The sequence below is a fragment of the Belonocnema kinseyi genome, chromosome 5, assembly GCF_010883055.1.
Source record: "Belonocnema kinseyi isolate 2016_QV_RU_SX_M_011 chromosome 5, B_treatae_v1, whole genome shotgun sequence".
Taxonomy (NCBI): Eukaryota; Metazoa; Arthropoda; class Insecta; order Hymenoptera; family Cynipidae; genus Belonocnema; species Belonocnema kinseyi.
Window position 1 is genome coordinate 136,475,118 of NC_046661.1, and position 15,895 is coordinate 136,491,012.

Below are 15,895 nucleotides of genomic sequence, written 5' to 3' on the forward strand. Positions count from 1 at the left end.
AAGAGGGAGCTCTTCTTAATATTTTGACACCAAAATCATGTCGATACACCTTACCGACTGCGAGTAAAGCCACCCACGCTTTAACTTGACAGACTGTACTAGCATGGAAAGCACCGAAAACGGCCAAGCTTGCTGCTAAACAGACTATAATTCGAAAAACACACGCTTGGACATCTTTATTTGTATCTCGAGTACCCATGAATATTTTTTAAGTTTTATGGACTTAAGTCAAAAATAACTTCTTACGCATTATATTGTCTGCAAAAGGTCAAAAATAATTTTATCAGGGACAAATTGACGCTTAATTTCATAAGTTATTTAAAACTTTTTAAAACGTTTCTTGCTAAATTTTAAAACGAGTAATCGCGTTTCAATGTCAGGAGAGATTTCTAATAATATCATTCTGCGCCTTATTTTTTTCAACAGAAGTCCATAACATATCAGCGTGTCATTAAAAATAGTATAATTTTTAAAAACGTTCTTTTTGTTTGTTCTTGCAGAGTTAAGTTCACTTTTTGAGTCTTTACCTAACGGCGTACCTATTCCTGATGTTCCTCGTTCTAGGCCGCCTGCCAGACCTTTTTCTGCGGGCCGGCGGTCTCCACTTGCCGAGGCATCACTTCGGGTCAGCACCAGATTTCATCCAGCCAGGTGCAGTGCTCTACCTACCAGGCTTCTTTCTTCTGACGGAACTTTGTACAGACTTGAAGAATTTGAATACCTACGTCTTACTTCCCGTAAAAATCCACGCCTGATATTGCAACTTCGAAGATACACTTTTCCTGCTAAAAGACGAATTGCATTAGCCTCGGGACATAATAAATTGGCACCAATTCCAAACCAAGAACAAATTGTTTTATCAACCGTTGATGGTGACGTCTTTGCAATATTGGAGACTACTGAAATTCTCGCTGGACTTTATTGTGCTGATGCCAGAAGAAGGGTGAAGATAAACATGGAAAGCGGTATGGTTACAAAAATGACCCGAGAGGAAATCACGAAAGTTCCAGTAGGATCCCTCCGCCCAATTACATATTATTTTAAAATAGAACATGTACACCGTCGTGTAAGCCACAATCCTGGACGCTATTAAGTCAATAAAAATAATTGTCAAGCTGAAATATAATATGGTTTTTTCGCAGGCGCTCTAGAACGTTAAAAGTACCGTGACATTGGACTTAACGAGTTAAATTGTTCTGTTTAACGAATAATGCATTTGCAAGTGAAATTGTTGAATTTTTAAATATTAATAACTATTTAATACTTATTATTAGTAAAACAATTCGAGTAATTTTAAAGATGTTTAAAGGATTTAAAAAGATTCAAAATTATTGTAAAACTTAAAATAACTTTAAATTAATCAAACGAAGTTTACAAATTGTAGATTGTTGCAGATTTTAAACAAAAAATGTATAAGCTTTTAGGACTTATTTGAAATTTGAAGCATTTTGAAAGATAATAATGTTAGACGATTATATGACTAATTAGCGATAAAACTGGTTTTTTCTTGTGGTCTCAGGCCTTAAATTTTGAAGGGTTTAGAAAAAAATGGTTTATTTGAAACGTTTTAATGCATTTCACTATAATAGTATGGTCTGACTTTTGAAGATCGTCATAATACAACTTTAAATTAAATTTATAAACATTGGTTCTCTTTTCTTTAAGAATGTATTTTAAATTTAAATTGATGTTAATTTTTGTGAAAATAAGAAAAATATTTTATTATCTTATTGTCTCATTATATCCGAATATAAGGAGTTGTGGATTATCATAATTACAATTTTTTGTTTTTTTAAACTTCTGTTCCAATAGTTTCTGATTAGGATTCCAAATTATTTGTGATACTAGGTATATTTTAAAAGTAAATGTTAAATTACTTCTAACAAAATTCAAATATTTTTCTGAAATTTTTAATGTTCTATATATCAACTCCTAAAATATAGTCATTTAATGGAAGAGTCTTTTTGTTATAAGGCATAGCAAATTTTCCGCCCAAAGCTAGAATCTCTGTTACATTTTTTTAAATAAATTTATGGGATAAATTTCCTAAAAGGTCTTCTGTATGAAAATTAGGAAGTGAAGTTTGTTTCTTCTGGAAATCGTTCAATTTTTTTATGGAAGGATGAATTGAACGTTATTAATTAAACCTTGTCTAATTTTTTTCTTTAAGTGAGAGAAGGAATTGAGTAGATGCGATTTGAATAATTTTGTTTTCTAAAAAACGGTGATATATTTTATCTGAAATATGTTAAAGTACTTTCAAATTTGTTATGCGAACCTTTTGATTGGAAGTAAAGGTAAGTTCTAGTTTGATTTACCAATTATTTGGATAGAGGTTTTCATTTATACATTGTTATAAAAACCTACGTTAATTTATTAATTTTTCGATAATATAGATCTGCTTAACTCATTGTTTAACGAAGGGGATTACACGTGGATTACTAATGAAACGTAACTGTTGGAAGAATCCGTTTTTTTCTGGAGTATGATGTTGTGTTGCTCCCTCCATATTAATTAATATTTTTGGCCAATAAGTGTAATAATTTTTGATGATTATAGACCCAATTAGTGATAACGTTCGTTTTTTCTTGTACCCTTAGGTCATAAGTTTTGAGGGCTTAAAAATAAAAATGGTTTATTTCTTCATTTACATTGTCCCATTAAACTACTATTTTAGGAGCTGAGAATAGAATAATCAAAATCTCAGAAAAAAATTTGAATAGTCTTAGGAGTAATTGAAAATTCACTTTAAAAAAAATACTTTGTATCACAAATAATTTGCAATCCTAATTAGAAACTGTTAGAACAGAATGTGAAAAACACCAAAAATATTATGAATGAAAATCCAGAACTCGTAATATCCAGATAGGATAAAGCTAACGTAATAACTGTAATTCGAAAAATTACTTACAAAGTATAAATCTGGAATCTCATAAATGATCCAAAAACATGTTAGATTATGAAAAATCCAACAACATCTATTCAGAACAATTTAAATGAGATGGTGAAAGAATGTTGGTATGCAGCTTTAAAAGATAAAAAAATGTATAATTTTTCAAGATGTACAAACCGTTTACCGCCACTCTTTTATTGTTTAATAAAACTTCATAAAGAGAATTCCTTCATTCAATTACTTTACACATTTGTAAGGATTCAGAACATGTTTTGAAGAACAGTTGGGACACAAAATTGAACACATAAACATACCAATTGGGAAAAAATAATTCAAATTAGCTCATTAGCCTAGAAATTCAATTCTTGACAGGTTGGCATATGAAGATGAAATGGTGAAGGAATCAGATTAAACTTAACTTTATTAGTGTCACTAAGGAGTGAATAGTTAAGAGAAAAATTCTTTATCAATTATTTTTTATTTAAAAACAAATTGTCTGGCTTATATTACTTAATTATCAGCATCTATCTAGTCTAAATTTAGAGGTTGTGATCCTCAGCTTCTTTTGACTGCTTCAGCAGAATTAGTAGAATCATTTTTTTTTTCAATTAATTTTCTTTTTTGTTGGTGTATTTAGGCTTCAACTTTCTTTTTCTATTAACTACTTTAGCAGAATCAGTAAGATCCTAAATATTTGAAGATTGATTTTTTTTAGTTCACAGTCTTTTTGTTTTCTAACTTTTTTCTATTTCTATCTTTTTCAGCTTTTTTTGAAATTTGATTTTGCCCTTTTTCGTTTTTTCTTTTTAGCTTCCTCAGTCTAAGTTTTATTTCTTTTCAATTGATTTTTCCTCATTTCCAATTTCTCTGTGTTCGTAAAGGAACGTCATGTCTTCTAAAATCCCGTGCTAGACACCGAAAAATGTGCAGAAGTTTTGACTTTTTAAATTTTTGGTCAATTCTTATAAAATATTTCAAATAATTATTCCGCTCTATTTAATTGTGAAAAAAGCATTGAAAAAAAATTAATCGTTTTTGAAAAAAGAAAACCATTTTTCTTAATACCCTACTACACTTTATAAATTCTGTTTTAGATTTACATACAGTATGGAACATCCGTCAATAGAACAATCAAGGCAATATTATTGAATAAATGCAGAAGTAATATAGCTATTTTCATATAAATTTTCGCATTCCACCATCATTTGTTTCAAAGTCAAGCAGCATGAAGTTTTATCAGAAACTTGGTATGAGGAAAGATCTACGAATAAACATAAAGAAAAATTACGAATTTTGAAAGCTGCTGCTGACATTAATCGATGAGACATTCATTCGGTTCCTTGTTGTTTAATGTTTATGTTTATGACTAATGAATTTTGCAAGATCAGGAATAGACAGACAAGAATCGTTAGAAGTAATTAATAGTTCAAGTTTTCTTTAAAGAATAGAAAACTTGGTAGACTAAGGCCATTTATGAGAAGCACACAGATCACTCACTCACTCGATATATAGACATTTTTGTAAGATGTAATATTCAATGTATTTATTGAGTCATCACTTTAATGATCCGAAAAGATCGGACAACGATTTGTCGCGATTCACTGTTGCTCGCACACAGTTTTTCTCAAGCGACAAGGCTATCGTCACACGCTCATACTAATAAATCATGTGACTTCAAATATTCCTTTAAATAATAAGGAAAATATAAATAGCTTTGAAATAGGCGATGTCGATAAATTGAATACTTTTCAATCGCAGAAAATCTCATAAAGACGAAACATCCCAACTTTAAACATACCGCCCGCCTTGTTAGTGGTAACTGCACGATGAAAAGAAAAAACAATAAGTGCTTAATTGGTTTTTTGTCAGCAAAGTAAATGCCACCCGCCGTAAAGAAACAGTATAAATGTAACAAAAATGTAATAATCTTATCCGTCCGCCATAATCGACTAAGTTTACAGAATAATTTCTTATAAATATAATTAATAATAGTTGTTTAAATTTCGCTCATTTCTTTCGCTCTTACTGATAACAGACAAATTTGAGTAATCGGACGTTCGTATTCCAAACTGGCAGTTTTTACGCGAACAGAACGTACTAAATCGTCCTTTTCCTTGTAGCCCTAAATTATACGACATAACAACCATCTAGAAGGCGGTAATGAATCATGTTTCACAAGAACGATATCACCGATCACAAGAGTTAGTTCTTTGTTAAACCATTTGTAGCGTTTTTGTAAAGTTTGTAAATAATCAACAGCCCATCTTCTCCAGTGAATATCTGAAATTTTTTGTACTAACTGCCCTCGATTCAATTGATTTTCCGAAGTCAATTCCAATGAGGGTTCCGTAATGCTGGTCAAAGGGGCTCTAATCAGAAAATGTCCAGGTGTAAGATAGGAAAAGTCTTCAGGATCATTTGAAAGAGGGGCAATAGGACGGGAATTGAGGCAAGCTTCTATAGGAGTAAGAAGGGTATGAAACTCTTCGTATGTAAGAGCATGTGCACCTACAATTCTTTTCAGATGGAGTTTAAAACTCTTAACTCCAGCCTCCCATAAACCTCCAAAATGAGGAGCGGAAGGAGGTATGAAATGTCAAGAAGTACCTTGAATTGCGAACTCATTATGCAAATTAGCATCCAGTCTAAGATTCAAGAGACAATCTTTTAATTCTCGGTCAGCACCGTGAAATGTCGTACCATTATCACTGTACAAGTGTGCAGGCGAGAAAAGCGGCAGATGAATAATCAGAAACGAGTTTTAAATGGATAGCTCGCGTACAACAAGAGACGAAAAACGCAACGTAAGTTTCGTAACTCTTTTAACCACGACCGGAAGCAAAGCGAACATTAAATGGACCTGAATAGTCCACACCAAAATGTGTGAATGGACGATTTGGGTTTACTCTAAATTCAGGTAAGTCCCTCATAAGTTGTTGACACTATGCCGCTCTCTCACGCGTGCACTCCAGGCAACCATTGATCAATTGTTTAACCAAAGAGCGAGCTCCTTAAATCCAGTAACGCTGCCTGAACGTATGTAACGTTAATTGTTGACCACCGTGTAAAGATCGAAGGTGAGCAAGCGTGGCGATAAGCTCACTTATGTGGTGACGCGGAAAAATGATAGGATGCTTCTCATCAAAACTGATAGGAGCATGTCGTAGTCTCCTACCTAACCTTAAGAGATTGTTGGAATCCAAAAATGGATTCAAACTTTTTAATAGCAAGTTCTTTGGAACCGCCCTATTTTCTTCGTTCAAATCTAAGAGGAGATTTTGAGCATCAAGTTCAATAGGCCATAGTTTCCATGGCAAACTTAAGTCTTAATTAGCAACGCAGCTCCACACAATTCCAACCGAGGAATTGCCATGAAGCCATGAAGCTCGAATTCAGAATTTGTCTGCAGTTGTCGTGTCCATCTGGGGACTTTAAGTGCTTTTAATTTTCCCAGAGAACCATGATAATTGAACCATTGAATTTTTGCCACTATTATGGTGAAGTTATCCAACCCATACGATCATAGAACTTAGCTAATAATGAAAGAACAATCCGTTCTGTTGGATTTTCAACTAAGGAAGAACGCACTTTAAAAAGGAATGAATCGGACTTAGGATACCAAAATAAACCTAGAACCTTCAGCTGAGCATCTTCCGCTAACGGAAATTTGACAGCCCGTTCGAGTTCTCCCGAGGGACAATCGTCCAAAAGTTCGGGTTCATTTGCGGCCCATTTTCGCAAATGGAAACCGCCAGCTTCTAATCACAATGTTACTTTAGTTTGCGTTTGTTTAGCCTCAATCTGACTATCTGCAGCACCAAACAAAACATCATTGACGTGAATACTATTTTATAATATAGTTTGGGCTAAAGGAAATCTATTTCCTTCATCATAAGCTAACTGCTTAACCACTGTGTTAGCCAAATAAGGAGCACGGGCAGTACCGTAAGTAACGGTTAAAAGTCTATAAGCGACGAACCTTTTATCAGGAGAAATCCAGACAATTCTTTGATAGTCGCAATCCCGAGGTTCCACTACAATTTGTCTAAACATTTTTTTAATTTCAGTCATAGAAGAAAAACGATGTGATCTCTAATTCATAATGATTGAAACCAAATCATTGAGAATCTTGAGACCGATGTGAAGATGAGAATTCAAGGAAGAATTATTGTAAGTTAAACTGAAAGCGTTGAAAACAACCCTCAATTCAGTAGTGAAACTGCTTTCTCTTAAGATAGGGTGATCAGGCAAATACATAGTTTGTGGAAAACTATCCAATTCCTTTTCTTGAAGAAGTTTAATGTGTCCAAGGCTTTCATATTCTGATAAGGAACTGGAGTATTGTAAAAATAATTCCGATTTCTCCGATAAACGACGAATTACCTTATTCAAAACGATCTTAGCTCTCTCCAGGGATGCACTATTTTTATGAAAGGACCGTTTTTGAAAGGTCAGCCTATCATTTAATCATGTAATTCGGGTGATTCGGAGCGAAAGGCTTATCACAAAACATTTCGTCATCTGTCAAAGTATTTTTAAAGGGAACTTTTTCCAACTCCCAGAACCTGTTGAAGTCTTCATGCAAGACCTCTGCTGAACTAGCCTGATGTGCTGTAACTGGAATGTTAATTTCTATTTTATTTGTGACTGAAACCGGCCTAGATAATATCCAACCAAAAACGGTACTTTGCACGGTAAGAGAACCCAATATACTCTGTTGGGGACCAGGAAGTAAATATGAGCCATATTTATCGGCTCCTGAAATCAAATCAACTTGATGGGAGCTGAAGGGATTTGGATCTGCTATTTCTAACTCTTTTAATTGATCTTTATTCCCCACGCTAGATCATACAGGAGGAGTATATGATGTAAGGTGTAATAATACTAAAGCTTGGATGTAGACTTTAGGACAGTTCTTTTGTGTAGGAATTAAATTCTGCTAACTTTCTTGAAGGATCAATATTAGCCGTAGCAAGTAAGGTTCAGCGCGTTAAATTTAGATCATCATTCAGAACATGAAACGAAACTTTATCGTCTGCTTCTTTAGGAGAAACATGATTCACCCCCACCCTCAATGTGAAATTGCCAGCATCATTTGATTGTATCACGAGAAAACCTGAAACTGTCAATAAAGACTAACCGATGCAGAGTTAGTTGGTGGTAAGGTGGGATTTGAATTATGATCATCTGCATGCAATAGGGAATTATGTCTCCTAATACACTTGTAACATTTGAATTTACTTACACAATTATCTGGTCGATGTCCAGAGGTGAGACAATTATAAAAATAATGATATTTGTAGCAACTCCCCTACGCCTGTCCGCAGACAAAGCTTTGAATTGGTTGCATTTAAATAAAGAGTGATTATCCTTACAAAGAAGACACTTCGAGCTAGAAGTTGCATTGTGGCTCCTAACTCCCGATTGTTTTGAAGTCCTACTCTTTTCTTGAGAACTCGCAACAGGTTTTGAAGCTTTAATAGCCTCAAAAATACGTATGCGAGTCTCCAAAAATGAATCAAGTTGCTGATAAGTGGGATAATCAGTGCTAGAACCAATATGTATCTCCTATTCCTTGAGAGTACTTATATCAAACTTTTTAACCATTATAAAAACAAGTAAATTACTCCAATGTTATGTTAAGCGTTTAAGATTTTTGAGAGCCGCCAATGACTCATTCGTTTTATCGCGTAAGTTTTTTAAGTCTTCCAGAATATTATTCGATACTTATTATTATTACATTATTATTGGTCTTTAGCGACTCCCAAGTGGAGATAAAGTTACGAGCAGCATCAGTTATCGAAATATGTCCTAAAAAACCTTCAGCTTCGCCCTTTAAGGACAATTTTAAATAGTGTAGTCTTGTTACTTTTAACAAGGGATCGTTTTGAATTATCAAAGCATTAAATAAGTCGCGAAAATTCTCCCCAATCCTTGTAGTGACCTGAAAACTCCGGTCAAGTGATTTGAGGAAGTTTAACAGGCAACGAATCATGACGAATAATTTGAGACTAATTTAAACTTTCATTAGTAAGCAAGACCAATTGATAATATAAAAAATCTCGCACATTGAGATAAGCATCTTCAATAGCGAGATACTTAGATTTTGTGAAATATTCCAATTTCTCACGCTCAGGCGACGTAGTTCCAGCTTTAATCTCCAGATGAAGGGTTTCACAACTCTTCCAACGTTGGTCATAAAGTTCTATCTGGGATTTGACAGCAGCCACTGTTAGATTGGCTTTTCCAATTTTCTTAAAATTGGTTTCAGTGCGTAGAATCGCCTAAGAAATCTCTGATAACTCAGAGAATAATGGATCCATTTTAACAAAAGGAGAAATTCAAATTGACACTTGCTGATAATTCAGCTAAAATTGAAAAGTCTTAATTTGCAAACTAAAGAACTAATTTAGTTTAGTTTTAAAGTGCTCTGATAAGACGAGCAAATTTGAGTGTGCGAGAGCTCAATAATTAATAAAATGTCAATAAATCGTCACTGAAATACTACGGTCTCAATTTGCATTATTTTGTTTGCCAGAGCGAGCCTCTCTCATCATGGGTAATTTAAAGTTGTCATCTTACCACTGGAGAAGGTTAGAAATCGATGAAGTCTAAAATTAAGTGTGTTGACAATCATCTAGATATCAGGTGGCAAAGCTGTTATTTCTTCCTTCAGGTGAAGAATAATGAAAGACCAATCCACTGAAGAATGACAGCATTTAAGAGTACAGTACAGACTGTTTGGAGAAGGATGACTGCATTATAGTACGTGCGAAGATGTTGTCACCAGCTTATCCTTGCTATGTGACCTCAAGCCGTCATATTTTTCACCTAGTTCCTGTGCTTTCACTAAATAAAATTTCTCACTTTTGTGTAATGTTTATGTTTATGACTAATTAATTTTTTCAGATCAGGAATAGACAGAGAAGAATCGTTAGAAATAATTAATAGTTCAAGTTTTATTTAACGTATAGATGGTGAAAGAATAGTGGCAGACTTAGACCATTTTTGAGAACCACACAGATCACTCAGTCACTTACTCTCGCTCTCTCTATATATAGACATTTTTGTAAGATGTAATATTTAATGTCTTTATTGAGTTAATCACTTTAATGATCCGAAAAGTTCGGACAACGATTTGTCGCGAGAAGCGAAATTGTACGAAGCATCAGCTCTTTTCGAAAATCCCCTGCTCATACAACCAAATAGTTTCATGTAGTCTGGCGGTGATAATTGCCATTTTACCATTTTAATCCGGCAATCTAGATGATGAGAATAGTTTTCATAGCATAGGTTCAATAGGAATATTTACTCCTGCAAGCAGAATACTACGAGAAGAAACTATTAAGCGTTTAAAAGAAATTCCAAGTGAAGCTGATTTTGCTGAACGTGGAAGTATTCCGTTATTAACGTATAATTCTTCAGCTGGGGAGGGATCACAAAAGCTCTTAGTTCAAATATAGAAAAATACAGTAAACTAAAACCGTAATTAATTATTAAAGTTAATTGATTATGGAATGTTTTGTAAATATAAGATAGATATGTTTATGGAATGGTTATATGGAATCTTTAACTTCGCAAAAAAGTTTCAAAACTTCAGCTCGTATAGGTGGATTCCATACGTTGTTTTTGTTTATGGGATGTATTGGCTATATCATGGGTGGAAGTAACATTTAAGGGATACTTTAATTAATGCCGAAAGAACTGTTGATCACATTTTGATTGGTCACGCGTATGCCAGGGCGATGCGAGCTCATACTTTATTACAATTAACTCTATCCAGAATCATTTTTCGAAATCTAAAAAGAGCTGATCCGTGATTTGCTATGCTGATAGAAAGAAATTTGGGTTTTGTTTCTAAACTGCAAAAATAAAATTCAAGTTTTGAGGACATCGAAGAAAATGCCGAGTTTAGAAACTTGTACAAGATATTCGAAGAAAAATTAAAAGAAATAGAAGACAAAGGTGCAAGATTATAGATCGCTTATTTTAGGATGGTTTCATTATTAAAAAATTTTATCGCAGCTGAACGGATGGGAAAGTGGGAATTACATTTAACTTGCGTTGAACGGATAATTCCATATTTTTATCCAGCAGGGCATTTTAATTATGCAAAATCCTTACAAATTTATTTGCATCATATGACAGAACGAAAAAATGGCTCCAGAGGAATATAGAAAATTTACAAACGAAATCTGTTTTACGGCTAGGCGTACTAGTAAATTTTTCGGTGGCATATTCTCCGATCAGGTCATCGAGCAAACTATGATGAGGGCAATGAGTGTTGAGGGTGTTCCTTTTAGGCGTGGAGTCACTGATAGTGTCGCTGATCAGTGGACTAATTGTGTTTCTTGCACAAAGGACATTATTGAAGGGATCGAGGCTTTTTGCAACATATCATTCAAAAAAAGCTACCAGCACGCTGATGCCACGGACACCAGAATTGCAAGATATGACGCGGTTGTTACAAAAATGGAAGAATGGTTTCAGTCTCATGATCCTTTCCCGAACGCTGATGCTATCATGAGCAATGCCACTGGAGTTGTTGGTGATGAGAAAAAAAATTTCTATAATGCTTTTTAAGAAGGAATTGAATCTACGAATAAGATAAATGGCATGAACTAGATATTGAAAATTAAAAATGTCAAAGACAGTTCTGCCCTTACTTTCTGCTTATAGTAAACTTAAAATAAATAGCGAACACATTCCAATCGATCCCCTTCTACTATTTCAGAGTATTAGCGTGCTGAAAAAATCTGATAGCCAATTGAACAAGTACATGGAACACGAATTATCACCTTACCCGTTATCTTTGAACAATGACGCAGGGATGCGAAAAACGAAAAATCTACGTCCTACAGTTTCTTTAAGGAAACCGCAACAAATTTCAACGGTTACAACAACTTTTCTTACGTCCTGGATTGTGCGATGTTATTGCATCGCGTTAAGTGGCAAATTAACAAAAAGTTCGAGGCTCTATTAACCAGCTGCAACATCAGATATATCAGAAGATATTACGGTAGTAACGTGACAATTGTGTTTGATGGGTACAATAAGGAGACAACTAAAGATTCAGAACGGAACCGCCGTTGTTTCTTAAAAAATTCATCGATTGATTATGTGTTTGAAGAAGATATGCAACCTAAAGTCGCTCAAGAAAGGCCTCTATCGAATCAAAGCAACAAAGCAGATTTATATCAAAATTAAGGGATAAATTAACATAGAATTGCATTTCATCTCAACAAGCAGACGGAACAGCCAGCCGGTTAATTGTGACTACAGCATTAGATTCATTATTTGTTAATGTCCTTATCGTTGCTGAAGACATTGACGTTTTAGTGATTCTAGTAGCTTTATCGTCAAATGAAAAAGAAATATATTTTCTGAAGCCACCTAGAGGGAAAGTAGTCCAGAAATTATATTCATTCGCGTGCCTAAATTACATTCCAATGTGTAAGCAGCATGTGCTTTTTCTGCATGCATTCACAAGCTGCAATACCACGTCTGCATTCTACAACAAAGGCAAAAATAAATTCTGAACTAAGTTCGAAAGTGCCCAGTAATTTCAGGATGCTGCCAAATTATACGAAATTGAAAATAACTGCATGGAGGAACTTCTTAAGGCTGCAGTGAAATTTTTTCTTCCTCTGTACGGCGATTCGAGCTCTGTGATCGATTTGAATCAATACAGGTATCAAGAGTTTTACAACAGGTATTGCTAAAGATACTCGTGTATTTTTATGAAATTTACCATGCACAGAAGATGCAGCTTCAGAACACCCATTAATAAACAACCAGCCCCCGATAATTTGCTAAAAATCATTTTTTTGTAAATGCAAGTCAGGGTGAGGAGGAAACTGTAAGTGCAGAAAAAATGGACTGCAATGACATGAACTGTTTAAATTGTTCATCAGAAACCGTAGACAATGACAATAAATTAGAAGGTGAAGAAGTAGGTTCAAATTTGTAAAAAAGAAGTTAATATTGCAAATTCAGAAAGAGTATTATCATTCCTTTATTACAACTTTCGTATCACGTTTATTCATATTTGTTAAAAAAAAATTAATTGTGTATTTACCATTTATGTGAAATTTCATTTAAAAAATACTAATTATGTGAATCAAATACCTCTTGGAAGTAATTATTTTTATATTATAGGCAAAAAATAAACAACATCGTACGTTAATTTTTTTCCTCAAATTCAATTTATTTTTGGATTTTTTTAATTTTGCATAACAACAAATGATTTGAACCCGAGCTTTTTCCGAGTGATGTAAGATAACACACTTTTTTATCTACACTGCCTCCACTCTTGCTTGCGATGTTAAAGCATAGATGACTTTTGCCTGGAAACAAGGCTAAATTTTGTGATTTATAACACATAAATTATTTTTTAGCATAAGATGAATACATATTACTACGAAAAAATGTCTGCACCATCGAAAAAAATTAAAAGCAATTTGCTATTTATCTCTATTCTCTTATTATTTCATAAAATCCAGAAAAGGGTGCCACCGAATGGGGGGGGGGGAGGTGCCAAGAATTGGTGCTCTTACTCTAATATAAAGAATTAAATTTATGAATTGTAATAGAAATTATATTGGCCACACAAAATAAACCTTGAAAACTGGGATCTCTGAATATAAAGAAACTCAAAGGCTTAAAAAAATCGTCTACAGCATTATGTAAACTCTTTACAGAATATGATGATCAAATTAACTATGATTCAAAAAATGTTCCAATCTTGGAGTAAGGCCACACAATCATGAGGTCTTACTTTAATTATTATTTTTATAATACTAATATTCTTACTTTTACAAAATTTTACATCAATTTAAAAAAAAAATAGAAAAAACAGCAGTGGGAACCTCAGACAACAACGCTGCGATGCAAGTGAGAGAGAATTTTGTTTTTAAACTTCGCGCGCAACAGACTACTTGAGCTATTATTGATGCGCTTGAAGTCACATTCAGCAGAAGTTAATGACTTTTTTTAAAATTTTTAACGCTGCAAAAAAAGTATTGCGATTATTTGGTGGGTTTCTAACAGAAAATTTAACGGAGAATCCAAATTTCAACACCTTAAAAGTTGATCTTGCTGTTTTTTTTTTAGATTTTTAAAAAGGAACCGAACAGGGACTCAATGGGGTCTTTATGGCTACTTTGTAGAGGCTCCTTTCGGTTCCTACGGTCCGCCAGGGGACAGACAGAATGATGGTAACTTTAACCAAAAAGCTCTTTTGCATTTTTTTTAAACTGTAAGTATATCACTGAATTTTCAGTATTATCATAGTTTTCTCATTTTTATATATTTAATATTATTATAAATTTTTCACCTTGAGAAATCCGAAAATTAATTTAGAAATTTTATTTGGACATAACCTAACCTAAAAATCCTTTTAACATTGTTACCAAAACTGAACACCTAAGACCACAAGAAAAATCCAACTTTATTTTAAAAGATATTTAAAAGTTGTGAAAGACTTTTAATACTAATGTTGTACGTCAAAAAAATTGAAACAAGGTGTACACATTTTAAGACTTTGCAATAAAATTTTGTACCATTTTAAGGATATCTAATCTATTTGAAATGAAAATAATTCAAATTCTAATGTACAAATTATCAGCTTCAATTTAAAATAGGCTAAAAATAGTAAGAATTTCAAAGTCACTTTTAGTTTTTTTTTCGTTGCTTAAATTACTTTTTAGCCAGTTTTTGAAAATAAAGTCACTATAGTCTCTTCTCCAAATGCAAATGTGATCATAGCTTTATTAGAGTGCTATCTAGAGTTTGGTGCAATTAGAAATGGGGCTGACCATTTCGACTGATGATTTTAAATAATGAAAAATTATTCTCCGAAAATTTGCGGCCTCAAAGGTTTGAAGAATATTTCGTCATTAAAATAAGCATTTATTTAATGATATCTCATAATATCAGCTTAAGAATATAAAAAGCGAGAAGAAAAAAATAATCAGTCGGAGGTGAAACTTCTTCAACACATAATATTTCTGTACGTTTAAAGTTTCTTTTTGTGAAGAATAATTTTTCTTTTTTCAAAATCGACCATTATTAATAAGAAGAATTTTGTTTTTCTTTAAAAGATAATTAATAACATTTTGCCCGAAAATTGTTTTTATGGATAACTAAGTCGAAATTAAAACTCTGTTAACAGTGGCATAACGTACTTCCTTCGTTAGGACAAAATCGCTTTAAAAATATATTTTTAAACAAAGTTTTATTAATTTCACTCAATGATACCTAGTGAATTATATGCATATGGCCCAGGCTCCACTAAATTATTAACCTTATTAACAAACAAATAAATTTTTAAGACCACTTTTTATCAAAATTCAAAAATTTTCTATACGGATGTTTATAATATTCAAAAATACGAACAATTTATCTTCATGACTGTTTTTGATGAAACCAAAATTAACCAGAGTTATAGCATTTACAAAATCTCAAAAAAGGTACAAAAATCAACATTTTAAGCCTAATAACTCACGATATGAAAAAAGTCAGCAAAAGAAAAATGTTTCTTTTTTAATGTCCTACAAGATTGTTCTAACAACTTTTTGAATTTTGTTACAAAATTAAATATTCAAATTTTGATAGCATAAAAAAAGAATGAGAAATCAAAAATTACATTTTTCGGTTAAACTGTGCAAAATAGGTAAAAAGTTGTGTACTAAAAAATGGTGCATTTTTTAAATATCTACACATTTGTTTTTAATCACTTTTTTATTTAAGAATTTTGTTAACAATTCGATATACGGTTCGAAATAAATTTTTTTAACTAAAAACTTCCAAAATAAAATATTTGATGACATTGTCTTGCTATCTAATTAACCTTGTTGATTCAAAAATCATTTCGTTGAATGAAAATTTCTTTAAACAAACGTTCTAGTCTAGTAATGCCATCTCTATAGAATGATTCGTCAAGCTCCTCAAAATACCCATTTACAGCTTCGATTACTTCTTCATGGTCCGCAAATCTCTTAC